This window comes from Sphaerodactylus townsendi, linkage group LG05 (assembly GCF_021028975.2).
Source record: "Sphaerodactylus townsendi isolate TG3544 linkage group LG05, MPM_Stown_v2.3, whole genome shotgun sequence".
NCBI classification, from domain to species: domain Eukaryota; kingdom Metazoa; phylum Chordata; class Lepidosauria; order Squamata; family Sphaerodactylidae; genus Sphaerodactylus; species Sphaerodactylus townsendi.
Genome location: NC_059429.1, coordinates 40,956,793 through 40,975,688, shown reverse-complemented (window position 1 = coordinate 40,975,688; position 18,896 = coordinate 40,956,793).

The window sequence follows — 18,896 nt, the reverse complement described above, 5'->3', positions numbered from 1 at the left end:
GATTTATTATACAAGGGAGTAGTGGTATACTTAGATGATGTTTTAATTTATTCACAAACCATGGAAGAGCATGAAGCCTTGGTTCGGGAAGTATTAAAATGCTTGCTCAACAACTCCCTCTTTGCCAAACTTTCTAAATGTTGTTTCCACCAAACCTCTATCGACTATTTTAACCGGATCTCTTCCGAGGGGCTAAAATGGATCCTGCTAAGATTGAAGCAGTCCTCCAATGGCCTGCCCCTACCAATCGGAAGGAACTCCAATCTTTCCTAGGGTTTGCTAATTTCTATCGCGGACTTTATACCCCACCATTGAACTGACTCTCCCACTCACAGACCTCTTACGCGACTATGGGTAAAGACCCACAGGCTGCCAAGCCCGGGCCCCTTTCCTGGTCTAAAGAATGTCAGACAGCCTTTCAACTTTTAAAATCAGCTTTTACTACCGAACCTATCCTAAAACCCGCTGACCCAGATCTTCCTTTTGTGGTTCACGTGGATGCCTCGACAAAGCGCTTTGGTGCAGCCCTGTTGCAGAGAAATAAAGATGATAGACTGGTTCCCGTGTGCTTATTTATCAAAGAAATTCTCCGTGCTGAGCTCAACTGGACTGTAGGGGATAAAGAGACTGCGCCATCAAAGTAGCACTTTCCACTTGGCGCCACTGGCTGGAGGGGGCTAAACACCCCTTTCAAGTTTGGTCGGATCACAAGAACTTGGCCGCCCTCTCCACCCCCCTCAAGATGTCCGCAAAACAACTCCGTTGGGCCGATTTCTTTTCTCGTTTCTCTTTCACTGTCCATTTTTTCCCCGAAAACCAATAAACTGGTTGATGCGCTCGTCTGCCCGGAGTGGGGTGGAGCTGCCGGGATATCCCGCGCACTGTTCTCTCCCCCTCCCAATTGGGGCTGGCTGTCACCGATCTCAGACGTCCACTCCTCCTTCTCCACCCATTCCCAGCCTGGTCTCTCCTTTCCTACAGGAACTCGAGGAGGCGGGGCTGCGCGAGCCACCAGCGGAGGAAGGTGACTCCCAATTGCGCCTGGAGAATGGTGTTTGGCGGCCTCCATAAGCAGGTTCTCGAGGCCTGTCATGATGCCCGCTCGGCTGGACATTTTGGCTTCCTTTAAACTCTGCATTTGGCCTCACACATTTTGGTGGCGACATTGAGACATATATCAAAGGTTGCTCTGTTTGTGCGGAAGCCAAATCCGTTCCGGGAAAACCCCATGGTCTGTTGAAGCCTCTCCCGGTGGCCTCCCGCCCCTGGGAAGTCATCTCCATGGATTTTATTACGGATTTGCCAGAAAGTCAAGGCAACACGGTCTTGTGGGTGGTGGTGGACTTATTTTCTAAACAAGCCCATTTCATCCCATGTGCTTCCATCCCCTCCGCTCCTAAGTTAGCGCGCTGTTCATTCAGCATATTTATCGCCTACACTACCATATGTGGTCTCCACCACGGGCCCCACCATTTCAAAGTTCTGGAAAGCTTTCCTGGGCTTGTTGGGGTCAGCTTCGCAATTGCCTCTACCACGTCAAAGTGACGGTGAGTCGGAGAGAACTAACAGAACCCTGAGCAGTATTTACGTTGTTACACCAACTATCACCAAGACAATTGGTGCGAAGTTAATTCCGCTTGCAGAATATCGCCTATAATAATGCGGTTCATAGCAGTACAAAACCCCTTCAAATTGTGTCTGGTCGATCCTTCCCTCCGTTAACTACCTGCGGAAGCGCTGAACTTCCGAGTTCCAACAGTGGATTTCATCTCTGGCCGAGGGGTGGAAAACGGTCCAGACTGCCTTACAGCAGGCTAAAGACTCCCAAAAACTTCGCCGGGATAAGCACCGCCGGATTTCCCTTTACGCAGGGCTTCTGGGTGTATTTGTCTACCAAAAATCTCAGAGACGTACATAAATTTTCAAAACTGGGCAAAAGATTCGTGGGACCTTTTAAGATTACTAAAGTGATTAATGATGTCACTGCCCGATTGGACTTGCCTAATTCTCTAAGTAATATCCATCCTGTCTTCCATTCCAGTTTGCTCAAGGAGGCTCCCCGCTTCCGATGCTTGGCACGGCCCGGCCGAGAGACCCCCCCACGACTATAATTGATGGCCACAAGCATTACTAAATTGACGCCATCCTGGACTCTCGCTTTAATCGCAAACGCTTGCAATATTTAGTCTCTCTGTGGATATTCTCTGGGTATAATCAATGGGTTTATTCCGAAAATATTGACGCCCCTGCCCTCATTTCTGCTTTCCATCGCACCTTTCCGCACAAACCTGGGGGGGAGAAGTCTTTCTTAAGGGAGGCAGAGTGTAAAGGATTCAATGGTGTTGATGTTCGGGACAGCCGCCTGGCCTTGACTGCATTCTATAACCCGGGCGATGGGCCAGCATCTGTGGCGGAGACTCTGGCGGAGACCTTATCTCTGCGAGAGAGATGAGAACTCCGTTCCCATGGGAATCCGGGAGGGGGGATGGGATGGACAGAGTTATAACCTGTGCTTCTGGCGGGAGACTTTATTCCTGCCACGTCGTGTACGTGAGCTTTCTAGGATGTCTGAATAAACGGTCTTTTACACCAAAAAGCCTTTTATTTCTGCTTCTATGGAATTCCTTACATGAAATCACAGATATGAGAAATTCTAAATCATGTCTAGAAAAATCACCCCTTACAAAATCCCCAAAGGGTTCCATTCAGTAATCACCTCACCCACTACTCTTTAGAAAGAAAAGATAAATTAATGCCTGAAGGTACAGATATATCTACTTCTAAAACCATGTAACTGTGACACACAAATTTAGACTTGATGAAACATGGCAGGAAGGGGGGATTAAAATACATTTGGACAAAAAGTTAAATTACTGTCTCCAAAGGACATGTGCATACAGTGAGATCAGGACTGCTTATTCCTGATAGCCTACAGCCATTCAGCATCACTTTTGAAAAAGACTGTGCATATACACACTGCACATGTGCAAGCTCTTTATATGTGGCCTGGGATTCCTGCTTTTTGCAATTGTATGCACAGAGCAGGTGCACATATGGACTGCAGGTAGTTTTGGAAGATATACTGACCATACTTAGGAGGTGAGTTCAGCACGCATCCTCCTGTTCTTCTTTATGTACATGTAATATATTGAAAGCCAGGCAAAATTAGCAATTGCCAGTGTATTAGTGCAGAATGCCAGCAGGGTTCCCATTTGTTAACCAGTACTAGGCGAGGCTGCAGCTTTCTCAGTAAGCTCTACTTACCAGTATCTGCCAACCAGGAAGCAGAAAATCATCAGAAATTCCCAGAGGGTTCATTGGTTGGGCATCTTCAATACCTGTGATTTTCTCTGTCCAAATATGAAATCTTTAAGCTTTTATATCTGGCATTGAGAAACATTTTCATCTGATTATCAAAGCTGCTGGATTTTTCATCTTTTTCTCCCTGTTTGTGGTTAACACCTTAGTGAGCAAATGGATACGCTAGGGAGGGGCGGAATGGGCATGGAAATAAATCAGGAAAGGAGAATAAATCAGTCGATTCTGCTTGTCTAGCTTACTAAACCCCCTCTGAATCACTAGTATGGAAGAGTAGAATCATGCTGTCTTGGTGCTGCAGAGCCAAACTGTTCAGCTCCACTGCTGCCCTCACCTGGCAAACATCTGAACTGCAATGAAACAGCACAAACCAACAGCACAAAACTACTTTAAAATAGCCAGGCTTCTACATTCATGCAAGCTGTGTGGGGGAAGCTGAAAAACATGGTAGCCAGCACAACACTGTGATAGAGTGGCACCGGTGAGCCAGTTTGGTGTGGTGGTTGGAATGTAAGATTAGGAAAAGGAAGACCTGTGTTCAAATCTCCACTCTGCTATGGTACAGCCAGTTACACCACCTCTGGCTAACTGTCATCAAAGAGGGGTTGTAGGAATAAAACTGAGAGGGGAGGAACTCTGAAACCCTTTAAGGAAGAGGGTACAATCTTAGACTGAGATTGGGGCTTTTTTTGCACTACTGAAGTGATTAATGTTTTTTTTTCCTGTTTATTTTGATAGTGGCTCCACTTTGCTAGCTGCCCTTGCATAAAGGGTCAAAAGGTGCAGGCATTGATAGCTGGAAGCAGAGGAAGAACTTGCAGCAGCAAGTTAGCAGTAGCTGAATTCCAGTTTGTCCTCCTTTTTGCAGGCATTGAAAACCTGGTTCGGCGAAAATGGGAAAATAAGAACTATCTTGCAGCTTGCTCCTGACTCTTGGCTGGCAACCTAAGAGCTGTGTTAGGTAGCCTTGTTGATCAGGGACAGCTAGGATTGCTATCCTCCAGGTGAGGCATGGATATTTCCTAAAGTTGCCAGGTCCCCTTGGCCACTCACTGCCCTGAGGTGGGGGTAGGGCTGCCAAATTGGGAAATTCCTGGAGATTTGGGGATGGAACCTGGCAAGGACTGGGTACAAGGCCACACAACCCACCCCTAAAGCATCTATTTCCTGCAGGGGAACTGATTTCTGTACTCTGGTGTTGAGCTGTAATTTCAGGTCCGAGTCCAACCTGGAGGCTGGCACCCTAAAATCTCCTGAAATTACAACCAGTCTGCACATGCAGACATCAGTTCTTTTGGGGGAAATGGCTGTTTCACAGGGTGGACTGTAGGGTATTGTACTCCACTTAAGGTTTCTCTCAACCCCAAATACCACCCTTCCATGGCTCCACTTCCAAAATTTCTAAGAATTTCTCAACCCAGAGTTGGCAACTTCAGACCCAGCCCAGGATCCATTTTGTTTGTTGTTATTGTTTAATTCTATTATTTATTTAATTCTATCATTTATTTCAGTATTGGGAGAAAAGCAGCAATGCTGAAAATAAATGGCTACCTTGAGACCAGCAGTCACCTGAACTGGTTATGAGTAAAACAGTTATGGATGCCTCTATAATTGCTTAGCAAGGAAAATGGGGATGTAAGAAAAAGTAAGTGTGAGAGTTGCAGAACAGAGTAAGACAGGGATTCAATGGTGTTGATGGTGAAGTAACCTTGAGTGCATTCCACAGCCCGGGCGATGGGCCAGATGCATCGGCGGAGACTTTATCTTTGCGCGGGAGATGAAGACTCCGTTCCCATGGGAAGCAGGAAGGGGGGATGGGGTGAATGGTGTTATAACCTGTGCTTCTGGCGGGAAGTGTCATTCCTGCCACTGCGTGTACTTGAGCTTTCTAAGATGTCTTAATAAATGGACTTTTACTCCCAAAAGCCTTTTATTTCTGCTTCTATGGAATTCCTTACAGTAAGCAGCTCACAGCACACATTCTAACTGCTGCATACAAGACCATTTGGTGCCCAGGGTCAGCACTCAGCTCAAGCATCCAAGGCACAGGGACCAGAGAGGTAAGAGAAGGCAACAAGCCAGCTTAAGCCCATCATCGCCTTCCAGACATGTATTGCCGCTGGTCAATTTAAGATGAACTCATACTGTCAATGCTGCAGGGTTAAGCCTTGCTCCAAACCCATGTGGCAAAATGTAACCTTTTCCCCACCCCTGGCTTGCCCACACACCATCATCTTCACAGATAGGCAGTACTATTTTTTTAAGGATGTGGGCCAAAAAGGTTTACCTACTAATGGATTAACAGGGTAGAAGCAAATATTATGTGACAACTTCAAATCAACTTTACTCATTGTTCATTCAAACCGTAGAATTAGATTCATATCAACAACAACAACAATAGTGTTTTATTTATATACTGTCATCCCTTACCAAGCTGGGCTCAGGGCAGACCATGACAAAATACACAACAAAAATACATCAACAATCTTAAACCCAATAGAAACAGAACACATTAAATAAAAACACACATGCAAGTTAAAAACCAGAGTCACTAAATTAACATTCCCTGGTACTAGACATAACTAGTCTGTATTATAAAGGGAGGTAAAACACACAGCTAACACACTTAAATTAAAATGGGGAATGGAGAAGCGGGGGGAAATCCAGACAGGGACATCACAGTAGGTAGCTTCAGGGTATTGCTGGTACACATGCTAGTGCATATGCATTGAACAGAGCTTTTTGCCAGTATAACACTAACTCCTACAGATGCTTATAAGATTTTGTTTATCTGTGATCTACAGAAAACAAACATGTTTTGTGGATTTAATGTTTTTTGAAGTAGCTGCTGCCTAGCAAAAACCTTACCTTTGATGTGCTGACAATGAGTCTGGAGTGCAAGGAATTGTACTGGGAATAGTAAAAAAAAGATATTTTAATTTCAAGGTTCACTGGAAAGATAACAGGGAAAAAAACCAAACAGAAGGACAAATTGAGATGGGAAATAAAAAAAATGTATTTACAAGATTCAAAAAGGATCAGACATGTGATTGCAAGTTCTAAAGAAAATGTCAAGGCGAAACATTTGTCTGGTTGGCATCCAGAGCTGGCTAAAAGTATCCTCATTATTTAGATATAATACAACAGTTTCACAAAACCTGTGAATTCAGGCTATAGGCATGATCCAGACAAACAGAATAACCTACTTGATCAGTCTACTAGTGGTTCATCAAGTCCAGCATCCTATTTTACATAGTGGTCACACAGTTAACTCTCATTGCTTTAAATGAGAAAGCAGAACGCTTCAGTGGAATGTAAACGTACTTATATGGGGCTGGATTGTATGTCCAATTTTAAATGATTTCCAGGTGAGATTATTCCAATGTGCTGGTCATGGAAATGAAGATTAAAACCACTTGGAATGTGCTCCGTAACTCCAAGCAATTTGTAGATTTACATACAATTCTGAAACCAATTCACCCATATGTTTCCACCACTCTTGTATATGTTTAGTTACATTAGGTTACACTGTTGTACATGATGGGGGATTTTGAATGAAATAAGTTGTCTCAATTTGTCATGTACTTTTTCATGATTTAGCTCCACAAAAACCACATAGGCATAGGCTATATAGTTACCATCACTTTTAGAAGTGTGGTGGATGGTTGCCAGAGACAGGTTGCATATCTGCGAAAACCTTAATAAGGCATATACCTGTCTGGCACCAATTAACATTTCACTGTTTGTGGTGGGTTTTCCAGACTGTGTGGCCATCCACACAGCCCGGAAAACCCACCACAACCAGTTGAATCCGGCCGCGAAAGCCTTTGACAATACATTAACATTTCACTGTTTGTTAGATACTCCTTATTTGCTCAAGTTATTGGTAGCTTGTGATTCTCTGTGGTTTGTGAACTACATTGGCCATTGCTTTAACTGTTTGTATTCTTCTTTTAGTTGGTTGTTCTGTGTTATTTTTTTACTCTTATGGTTTATTGTTTTACTTATAGGCTTTTTGGGTTGTCTAAAACAGTGGCAAGAAGAACATGCCATCAAGCCATAACCAACTCATAGAAACCCCAACAACAGAGCATCCCACACAAGAGATGAGCAGAGATTATTCATCATTGCCTCCCTCTACATAGCCATCCCAGTCTTGCTTGGTGGTCTCCCATCCAAATACTGACTGTGGCCACCCTTCTTGCCTCCTTAAACTCAGACTAAGCTGGGCTATTTGAGCAGCTAAAATAGTGGAAAGACAGGGTAGAGCGTGTTTAGATTTCAAAGGTTAACAGTTCACAGGAGTTAGCAAGTGTGATCAGGATTGCCAGCACATTTTAATAGTTAATATTTCATTATCTTTTCCAGTCAGAAAAAGCACTGTTTTTTTTTCTAACTAGACAGAGAAGATAAGAACGTGCAGTGATGGAATCAGAGATGCACACAATCATAAAATACAACGTATATGAGTCCAGCTCTTTAGATTTAATTATGTTCCTAGCTAGTCTGATGAAGGATTTAGAAAGCTGGGAGTTGGCTGTCAACATAATATTTAGTCAAAAGGAAACACTCCATGAATTAAAAGGGTTGCTTCAGCTGTGTGCCTTAAGGTTATGCATTACACAGAGAAGTGTAACTGAATATGTTCAAAGGGCAAAGGTAGAAGGTAGCAAATTGTTTAAAGTGGTGAGCATCATGGAAAGTAAGGTCATTACTAATGGATTCTTTGAGGCTATAATAAACTACGAATTGAAAAAAGGTTAATTGACAAAATGATACTCATCTAATGCCATGTCTGCAGTGGCAATTATGTCCAGATCCATATGGCTGAGGTCCTGCTCTGTTGACAGTTATGTTTCTTTTAAAAGGTTCCAGTTATTTTTGCAGTGTTTTAACTATGGAAATGAATTATTGTCAAGAACTAAAGCCACATACGGACTCCAATGCTAATCCTGCAACCACCATAAAGGCAGGCCAGGAGAGTGGGGCTGCAGTCCCTCAGTGAGAACAAAAGGAAGATATGGGTAGCCTATAACTCCAGAGCTGGTTGGTGCAGCTGTGGGTCTGGGCCTCCTTAAGGCAGCAGGAGTTGCTAGTGAGCTGGTAATGCTGTGGTTTTAAATCCTGGCTAGCCAGAAACCAACCATGGACCACTGGATAGCCTTCTCCTCATGCTGCTAGTGACAGATTTTGGGGTTTGGAGTGGGGAAGGACTTCAATAGAGTATAATGCCATAGAGTCCATCTTTCAAAGCAGCCATTTTCTCCAGTTGAATTGATCTTTGGGGATCACTTAGAATCCTAAAGAACCTCAGTCACCATACTTAAGGTTGGCAACCCGAATCTGATAGTGTATCTTCCCTGCTCCAATGAATCCCAGTGATGCCTTACTCTTAGGCTGCCATTTTCTCTTGGATCTCATTCTCTAGGTTTCCTTCCTTTTCTCCAATCTCTGGAAAAAGGCAACTCTTTCTTAGGCCATAGTCAAGACATACATTGTTGAGAAACACAAGCCTGTATCCTGCCACTTTGCCAGTTATGCACAAGGTATCTGATACACGCTGTGGGCAAATGGCTATCACAGAAAGATTTCTTGTATGAATGTATTTCCTTATGACCCACTTTCACTTCACAGTCTCACCATGGCAAGACATCTTGTAGCATGAATTTAATTTTGCTTCGCCACCAGAGTGGGGAGATTTTCCAGTGAGCACAGATTGGCCCTGGTCCTTTTCCCTCTGCCCACATCCAGCCTGCATAGGCTCCACCCTTCCTGCTCCTTATACTGCTGTCCATGCCTTCCCCCTTGCCCCCTCTATGATGCTTCTCTAATGCTCATTTTGATATATCACTATATGGAGTTGGCTTTTCTAAGGAACAACACCAGCAAGAGCTGTTTCTGGCTCCAGTCCACCTCTCCTGCTCTGCTTCTACCCCATCTGATGATTGGGAGGGCTTTTTACAACTGTTTTTCCAAACAAGTCTCTTTTTAAAAATATGTCTTTCTCTGTGACTGCAGACAAAGAGAAAGTGTGTGTGGAGAGGAAGGGGGGAGAGAGAATATCAGCTCTATAATATTGGGACTACTGAGTGTTATGAGATCCGTGCCTTTAAAATGGCAGAGTTAAGAGAATCAGGAAACAGAGGCTCATTGAGGCTAGTTGCAGGGAGGACTGGATTGCCTCCTTGTGTGTAAACTGAGAAATGGGAGGAGACCACATTTCAGCCCCACCGTGGAACTAAAAGGCCCAGAGAAGTGTTCCATGAGTAATGGGCCCTTGACTTAGCCAAAAGTGAAGCATAAGATCTTCCTAGTCCTGTCCAATGTTGACCAGAAGGGAGCTGGATAAAACAGACTCCCTGTACCTCCATATAGGAAATTGTCAATTATGCAATCCTAAGGGTTTCTTGCAAACAAGCACTACTGAATCAAATGGGTAGTGTAGACTGTTCCCTTTGTTTCCATTCATAATCCCCACTCATACAGAGTTGTCAACTTGGAGAAAAAAAATATTTTCTCTTTAATGGAGGCTTAATGGAATGTTAGTTACTTCCATGCCATACTCTAAGCCTCTATTAGAGGAACAAGACATTTTTCTCCAGACCTGCAGCCGCCTCACTATGAAACCAAAGTGGAAGCAATTTTAAAATGAACACAAAAGTAATGTTTAAAAGTTTAACATGTGCATCATTATTTTTTTCCTTTCTAAATAAAATAGCACATCGGTTCTTTTTCTGCTTCCACAGTAACCAAGCAACCTTGTCCCAAGTTTTCTGTTTAGGAAAACTTTCATAAAGCTGCAGTCGGGCCAACTGAGATTCGACATAAACTGTGTCTCCATAATTCATCCAAGGAGCTTCATTTGTCACTGACTCTTTGGCAGGGGGATTTTGCCAAAGGCTTGCTGTGCCATCTACTTAGAGGACTGGTGGGAACTGGACCTTGCCAATCAGCATATTTTGGAGTTTTAACAGAAAAAATGGCACTCTCTTCACCTCAGCAAAGATTTTAACTGTAGAAGGTTGTTATGAAAAGATTGCAAGTAAGAATTCATCAATGCAAACTATTAATTATCTTTGTTAAAAAAACCCCATCAAATGAAGAACATTAATTTCTGAATGGCCTTATCAAAATTGTGAGAAAGTCATCCAAATTCTGTAATGTAGTTATCCTTACAGTGAATAGTTATTGCCTTTTAAAGCTTCTCCATACATCTTGGCCAATTGAGAAAATTTTGTTCAGTAATTCACAAACTTGAATTTCTTCACATATTCAAATGTAGGTTTTTACCATGCAGTAAACAACTTATGGTTTAAAAACTCAGATTATATTAGAAATTCTGTGTCAAATGTCTTTGAATAAATAAAAATAATCTGAAAATCAATATATTTCTTGATGTTTCCAGGCATTTCCCAGTTTAATATTACAAGCTGAGCTCAAAGGGAGTCGGATTACAACTGCTAGCAGGCACAGACACGAGAGAGGGAGAGAGCAGTCTTACTCTGGTTGTTGTGGGTTTTCCGGGCTGTGTGGCCATGATCTGGTAGATCTTGTTCCTAATGTTTCGCCTGCATCTGTGGCTGGTATCTTCAGAGGTGTGTCACAGAGAGAAGTCTGTTACACACTGTGTCTAGTGAGAAGGGAATGTTTAGTGGGATATATATTGTCCATGTCCCAGGGTGGGTAACCAATCAATCAGTAAATGTTTGGGTGGAACTTGCTATGCAAAGGTGTGGTTGAGTGCATTGTATTGCAGGTGGGGTTATCAGTCCATTAACACTTGTAGTCGCATTTGTATTCCTTGCAGCAGTATTGATGAATGCAAATCCTGTGTCAGGGTGGAGTCCATTGTCCATGAACTTAGCATGCCCTTGGCCTTTGATTCTGGTGTTTTTAAGTACCGGTACTGGTAGCCAAGCTTTGTTAATTCTCAGAGTCTCTTCTTTCTTGTTGAAGTTGTCTTGTTGTTTGTGAATTTCAATGGCCTCCCTGTGCAGTCTGATATAGTAACTTTCTGAATTGTCTAGAACGTCAGTGTTTTCAAATAAAAAATTATGTCCAGTTTTGTTTAGGACATTTTCTGCTACTGCAGATTTTTCAGGGTGGTTAAGCACACGGTGTCTTTCATGCTCTTTAAGACGAGTCAGAATGCTGCGTTTTGTGGTTCCCATGTAGACTTTTCACAGCGGCAGGGTATGCGATAGACTCCTGCAGGAGTGAGTGGGTCTCTCTTGTCCTTTGCTAAGGTTAGCATCTGCTGTATTTTCCTGGTAAGTTTGAAGATGGTTTTAGGTTATGTTTTTTCATCAGTTTCCCTATTTGATCTGTCAATCCCTTGATGTATGGTATAAATATTTTTCCTGTGGTGGGCTGTTTCTCCTCAGTCCTCTCGGTCTTAAAGCTCTTCTGTTTTCTGTTGTGGAGTAGCCATTAGCCTGTAGATGGCTGTTTTCATCAGGGAGGAGGTGAGGTTCACAAATTCATTTTGCACGATCTGTCAAAGTTTTGATTATACCCTTTTTTGTTGTGGGTGGTGGTTGGAGTTTTTATGTATACTGTGTGGCCCAATTGATGGTTGGGCCTGTGAAAGACCAAGACATCTAAAAAAGACCGTTTTCCTTTTTTCCCCCAGTTTCCATAGTAAATTGTATGTTTGGGTGGATGGTGTTAAGGTGATCCAAAACATTCAGCAGTTCTTCTTCGCTGTGGCTCCAGATTGTAAAAGTGTCATCCACAAATCGGAACCAAGCTGCAGGTTCCCTGGGTACCAAGGAGGCAGTGCAAAGCACACCAAAACAGTGAGGTGAATTGTACTCCCCCAGTCAGAGATGATACATTTGGGAATTCCGTGGAAGAGCTGCTGGACATATAATTATCTGGTTTATCAAACTGTAGCAACCCTTGTGCAAGGAGTGAAGTGTCAAATCCAGGTAAAGAGATCCATGACTACTAGGACGCTGATGTATGGTCCTGACTTTGGGAGGTCTGTTATGAAGTCCATGGATACTATGAGCCAGGGACTTAAGAACATAAGAAAGAGCCTGCTGGATCAGACCAGGGTCCATCTAGTCCAGCACTCTGCTACTCACAGGGACCCACCAGATGCCTTTGAGAGCTCACATGCAGGATGTGAAAGCAATGACCTTCTGCTGCTGCTGCTGCTGCTGCTGCTGCTGCTGCTCCTCCTCCTGAGCACATGGTCTGTAAGGCATTTGCAATCTCAGATCAAGGAGGATCAAGATTGCTAGCCATAGATTGACTTCTCCTCCATAAATCTGTCCAAGCCCCTTTTAAAGCTATCCAGGTTAGTGGCCCTCACCACCTCCTGTGTCAGCATATTCCGAACACCAATCATGTGTTATGTGAATAAATGTTTCCTTTTATTCATCCTAATTCTTCCCCCCAGCATTTTCAATGAATGCCCCCTGATTCTAGTATTGTGAGAAAGAGAGAAAATTTTCTCTGTCAACATTTTCTACCCCATGCATAATTTTATAGACTTCAATCATATCCCCCCCCTCAGACGTCTCCTCTCCAAACTAAAGAGTCCCAAATGCTACAGCTTCTCCTCATAAGGAAGGTGCTCCAGTCCCTCAATCATTCTTGTTGCCCTTCTCTGTACGTTTTCTAGCTCTTCAATATTCTTTTTGAGAAGTGGCAACCAGGACTGAACACAATACTCCATGTGCAGTCGCACCACTGCTTTATATAAGGGCATGACAATCTTTGCAGTTTTATTATCAATTCCTTTCCTAATTATCCCCAGCATAGAGTTTGTCATTTTCACAGCTGCCATGCATTGAGTTGACATTCCCGTGGAACTATCAACTAAGATGCCCAAATCCCTTTCCTGGTCTGTGACTGATAGCACTGATTCCTGTAGTGTATATGTGAAGTCTGTATTTTTTAACGTGCATCACTTTACATTTTTGCTACATTGAACTGCATTTGGCATTTCTTAGCCCACTCACCTAATTTATAAAGGTCCACTTGGAGCTCTTCGCAATCCTACATAATTTGGTATCATCCGCAAACTTGGCCACCACACTACTCACTCTTACTTCCAGGTCATTTATGAATAGGTCAAAGAGCACTGGTCTCAAAACGGATCCTTGGGAGACACCACTCCCTACATCTCTCCATTGCAGGAGTCGGTAGCAACTGAAGGAGACCAGTTGACTTGGTGAATCTTTAGACCATTGGCAGATATTACAAGTGCTCATGTATTGGACCATGTCAGCCTGCACTCAAAGCCATCAGAAGTCTCTGGTCAACAGATATGGGGTTTAGTAATGACCAAAGTGCCTGGCAGGAAGCACGTCATAGGAAAGGCGTAAGTCCTCTCTGCTCAAAGGCCTTGCAGGGATGTAGAATTGTCCTTGGGGTAGCAACATCCCTGGCACTAGGCAAGGTCTGTTTTCTGAGCATGTCCATTGCCTTGCACCTCCTGCAACTGTTTCCAGGCCCAGGAATCCTGGAGTTGCTGTTCCTGTATGCAAGTATGTAGTGGTGTTGGATCTGTGGTTGGAACGGACGCTGCAGGTGGCAGGATGGTTGCTGGAGGGGGTTCTGGTAACATCTGAGAGCAGTATTCCAGCTTCTGGAAGAGGGCATCTACCTGCCAGTTCTGGCTATTCGGAATGTACGTGACAACAAAGTCAAAACAGGGGGAAAAAAGCGACCGATGGATTTGTCATTGGTTTAACTAGTGAGTGGTCTGCAGGTATTCCAGGTGCCAATGGTCAGTCCATATTTGCAATCTGGGCCCCTTCCACACAATGCTGCCAGACTCCTGGATTATGTAGTTTCACTCCACAGGAAGGAATAGTAGGCACATAGTCGGAGATGGTTGGCTAGGCTTACCCCCTAGGAGAGTACAACTTTGATAGCCTTGTTAGATGTATCTATTGCCATGATGAAAGGTAAGTCAGGAACTGGGTGCTAGAGTATCGGCTCTGTGATGAAATGATTTTTCAGAGCTTGGAATTCCTGTTGGGCCATGGGGTCCCACTGAAATGCCACCTAAGGGTGCAGGAGCTTGGTCAGTGGTACTTTGAGGACCATGTAGTGGGCCATGAACTGGCGGTAGTAGTTGGTGAACTTGAGAAACTTTTGAAAGTCCTTCCAGTTACACTGTGTTCCAGTTGAGGATTGTCTCTACCTTGGCTGAGTCCATCTGGAGATGAAATGTAGTGGCCCAAGAAGTCTATAGTGGTCTGGTGAAATGTGAAATATGGAATATGGAGATCCTCGATTTGTTTTTACTTTCATTTCTAAATGTAAGAAGTTCTCAGTATTTCCCTCTGGACTACTAAATTGTCATGTACTACTAGTAATTTTTAAAATTTAAATTCTTTACGCTCTATCCTTCAAAAGAAAATTATTGCAAAGTGGCATGTCAACCATAATTAGGTTTCCTAACATTTTCCCATTATGAATATTGATTTATTACATTTTATCCTGCCTATCTTCCAAGGAGATCAGGTGGGGTGGTCAACAGGCCTGGAGAAAAACATCTTGTCTCCTTAATAGAGGTTTAATTTTTGGAAATGGGCAATTGAAGCTTTTCATGGCATGAAAGTAACTAACATTATCTGATAAAAAAGCAGCCTGCTAAGCCTCTATTAAAGAAGCAGGTCGTATTTTCTTCAGAAAGCGTGGCATTCACAGTTCTCCCTACAGTGGCATACTGGCAGTTGATGGTGCCTGGGGTGCCATTGAAATTGTTCACCACCCCAATTGTGACTGGAGAAGCGGCTGGGGTGGTGGTGGTGGTGAAGCAAGGATGTGCAGTGGCAGGGACAAGCAGACCAATGGCAAGTGGTGGGAGGACCCAGGCAAGCAGGAGAGCAGTGGCCAGCAGGCAGAAGCAAGCAGCTGGGGGCTGGGCAAGTGAGGGAGAAGTGGTAGATGAGTGGGAGAGAAGCGGCAGGTTGGCGGGAGAGTACCTACAAGCAGGCGGGGGGGAGAACAGTGCCTGCCTGCGTACTCTCTCTCACTGGCATCTGGACTTCTTCCTCTTCCTGGCCAGCCAAGGGAGGGGAGGGAGGAGATTGTGCAGGCCGGCTGCCTTTCTTCCTGAATCACCACCAGCCTTCCTGCAAACTTTCAGACTCTCTCAGTCACCAGTCAGCAGCCTCCACCCTGCTTCCTCTTTCTGGCCTGCGGGGGGTGGGGGGAAGGAAAGTAGAAGAGGAAGCAGGGCAGGGCCACCAGACTGTGACTGAGAGAGTCTGAGAATGTGCAGGCAGGCCAGCAGTGATCCGAGAAGAAAGGTGGGTGGGTCAAATGCAGGGGAAGGAGGTGGCTCCAAAAGTGCCCCCATGTGACCTAGGCATGTGACACCTAGGCTGTGAGACATCCCCCCAAGATACACTTCTGTATCCCTGTGCCCATTTTACAGCCCCCCCCCCCACAACAACCCTGTGGAGCAGATTAGGCTGAGAAAATAGCTAGTCCAAGATCACCCTGAATTTCACAATGAGTGTCTACTCATCAGAGTAATATCAGATTCATACTTACATTCTAAATAGCGAGACCAAGTGGCCCCACTATGGTAGGCAGACTCCCACTTTTGGGCCCTGTGCTCCTGCTGCTGCTGCTCAGAAGGGAGCAGCAGCAAAATGGGTGGGTGCCATGATGCCATTTCCAAGTACATCCTTAGAGATGACATCTTAGTGGTACACAACCATCTAGAAATTTCTCACATCTCTGTGGTAAAAACTACAGTGATCTGGGAAAATCCTAGAGTGTCATGTAATTATGTGGTGTCACTTTTGGTATCATTGTGGTATTGAGTGACACCACTCTCTAGAGACTCCATTCCCCTAAGCTGAGGGGCAGCTGTCAGCTGAGGGGCAACAACCCTAATTCTAACCAAACCAAAGCTAGCTGCAAAGAAATAGGCTAAACTGTACTGGGAAGAGGAAAATGAAGCTTGTGAAGTTTTGACTGCTGGGAATTTGCAGGGGAAGGACAAGACAGCAAGAATGAAGTGAAAAGAAGAGATCCCGCAAGATGAGATCATGGCTCAAACATCAAAAGGAACCATGTGGGCTAAATGGCTCCTTGACTTCTCAGCTATTCCAACTTCCCCTTGCCAGCCAACCAGCAGACCATCTTCCTTCTGTCTCCCTTGCCACAATTGGAGAGGGATTTGGCTGTCTTTGGAAAGTGTTGTCCCATCCCCTAATGAATAGGCTAACTGGTATCACAGCTGCACTTCAGCGCTCTTGCTCTGCTTTTTTATTTATTAAGTGTACTTCCAGACTGCCCTTCCACCTCAGGTGGTTCATAACAGATTAAAATGACAATGTCATTATAAAATCAATATGAAACTAACATAAAAATTACTAGAAAAGACATGCACTTAAACTTGGGGGGGAGAGGGCTGGACTGTTGCCAAGGATATCAACAAGCTGTCTTTCTCACTCATTCTTCCCTGGGTTGAGATAGCCATTGTCATCATCATTTGGCGTTACCCCCTGCATAGAGGCAGGCACCACTTACACCTTTTACTCATTCTTTACCCACAAGATACACCTGTGATTTGTCAATGCACATTTCTAGAAATCTCACCGAGAGAAAGTCACTATGAATGCGTAGTTTTTGAAGAACAGACACAGAGACTCACTATTTGCATGTATTTCACTCTAACATGGGCCCCTTCCGCACATACAAAATAATGCGTTTTCAAACCACTTTCACAACTGTTTGCAAGTGGATTTTGCTATTCCGCACAGCTTCAAAGAGCACTGAAAGCAGTTTGAAAGTGCATTATTCTGTATGTGCGGAATGAGCTATAGACAGACGTAGGCTTTTTCTGCACAGACACTTTAAAATGTTTTGAGGCAGAAAATAAAAAGATTCCTTTGAGGAATTCCACATAGTTTTTATCTCAAAATGCTTTATTTCCAGCCTCAAAATGTTTTAAACGCATCCTCAAGATTGGTGATTCTTTTTGCTGTTTTCAAAATGTTTTAACTTGCTGTGCGATTTATTTAAGACATTTCCCACACCTCTCTGCAGTTTTCGGACTTCCTCCTCTGCATCATTTTCTGAGCTTGCTCCATTCTGTCTCGCTTGTTTATTTGTCAGCTATTTTTTTCTTTTTTGGGTGGGGAGGTAAAATGTATGAAACATCGATTATACAACCTATGGAGAATCGAGGCATGAAGCATTGAAGCATTACATCTGTGAAAAAATGTAAAAACCTGGAAAAATCACAAAATGGTGGTCAGGAATCAATTTGAGATTGTGAGTGTGGACAAACGGGGGATGTTTTGCAGATGTTCTGAAAACGTTTTCAGGGACTTGTGTGGAAAAAGCCAGAATTAATTCAACTAACTCTAAGGGTAAGGGACACTGGCGTTCCTGCCTAGGGACATGGGGTACCCCTTGTCCCCGGGCGCATCGATTGAGGTCACGTGGGGGGCGCCAAAACATCCTCCTACACAGGGAGGGATTGAGCAAGCCCTAGAAAGCAGGCACTGAAGCAGCCGACTGCTCCCAGTGCCTGTCGTAGCCCCGCCCACTCTATACGGTGGCCTGGAGTGTCCAGGGGGCAGGGGAGAAGTCCCACTGGGCTCCCAGGAGCAGGACTGGGGAGCTCCGCCTCCCCTCCCTCTAACCCAGCATGCCTTATTCGCCTTAAATTAAGTGCGGCATTACTCAGAAGCCTTCTCCCCGGCAGCCGGCGCCGGCAGGCACAGGAAAAGGCAAGCTGAGCAGGGAGCCCAGAAGCAGCAGCAGAACTGAAGATGATGCTGACGTTTGCTTGGTAAACCTTCAGATGGGGGGTGACTTGTGAGAGATTTACATGCTTAAAAGTTAATTCCCCTTGCACTGGCTTGGAGCTGTTTCTCAGGCTAGCAGCCTACCTCACAGGGTTGGTGTGAGGACACAATTAGGAAAGTGGTGGGGAGGGAGCCATGTATGTTTTGCTGGGGGTAGGAGGTGATTTGTGAGAGATGATGCTGATGTTTGCTTGGTAAACCTTGGGGGTGACTTGTGAGAGATTTACATGCTTAAAAGTTAATTCCCACTTGCACTGGCTTGGAGCTGTTTCTCAGGCTAGCAGCCTACCTCACAGGGTTGGTGTGAGGACACAATTAGGAAAGAGAATTGGTGGGGAGAAAGTTTTGTGGGGTGGGAGGTGTTTTGTGAGCTGGTGCAAAAAATCATTGTTTGGTCGTTGTGGGGGAGGGTGGTCGTCCATACCTGGGGTGGGAGGGCACCAAACTCAGATTTTGTCCCCGGGCTCCAGTTTGCCTAGATTCGCCCCTAAGGGAGTAGAAATAAAATACACTGGCTAATTAACAAAACCTTAGAAATAACATGAACACATGCATAAAGACATGAAACAGCTTTGCACTGAATCAGACTGGTCCATCAAAGTTAGTATTGTCTACTCACGATGGGCAGCAGCTCTCCAGGATCCCAGGCGGAGGTCTTTCACATAACCTAATGTGACCACAGATGCTGGGGATTGACTCTCAATCTTTCTGCATCCCAAGCAGTTGCCCTACCATTGAGCCAAGCCTTTCCAAATGTCTAGTCTCAAGAAAACCGATCTCATT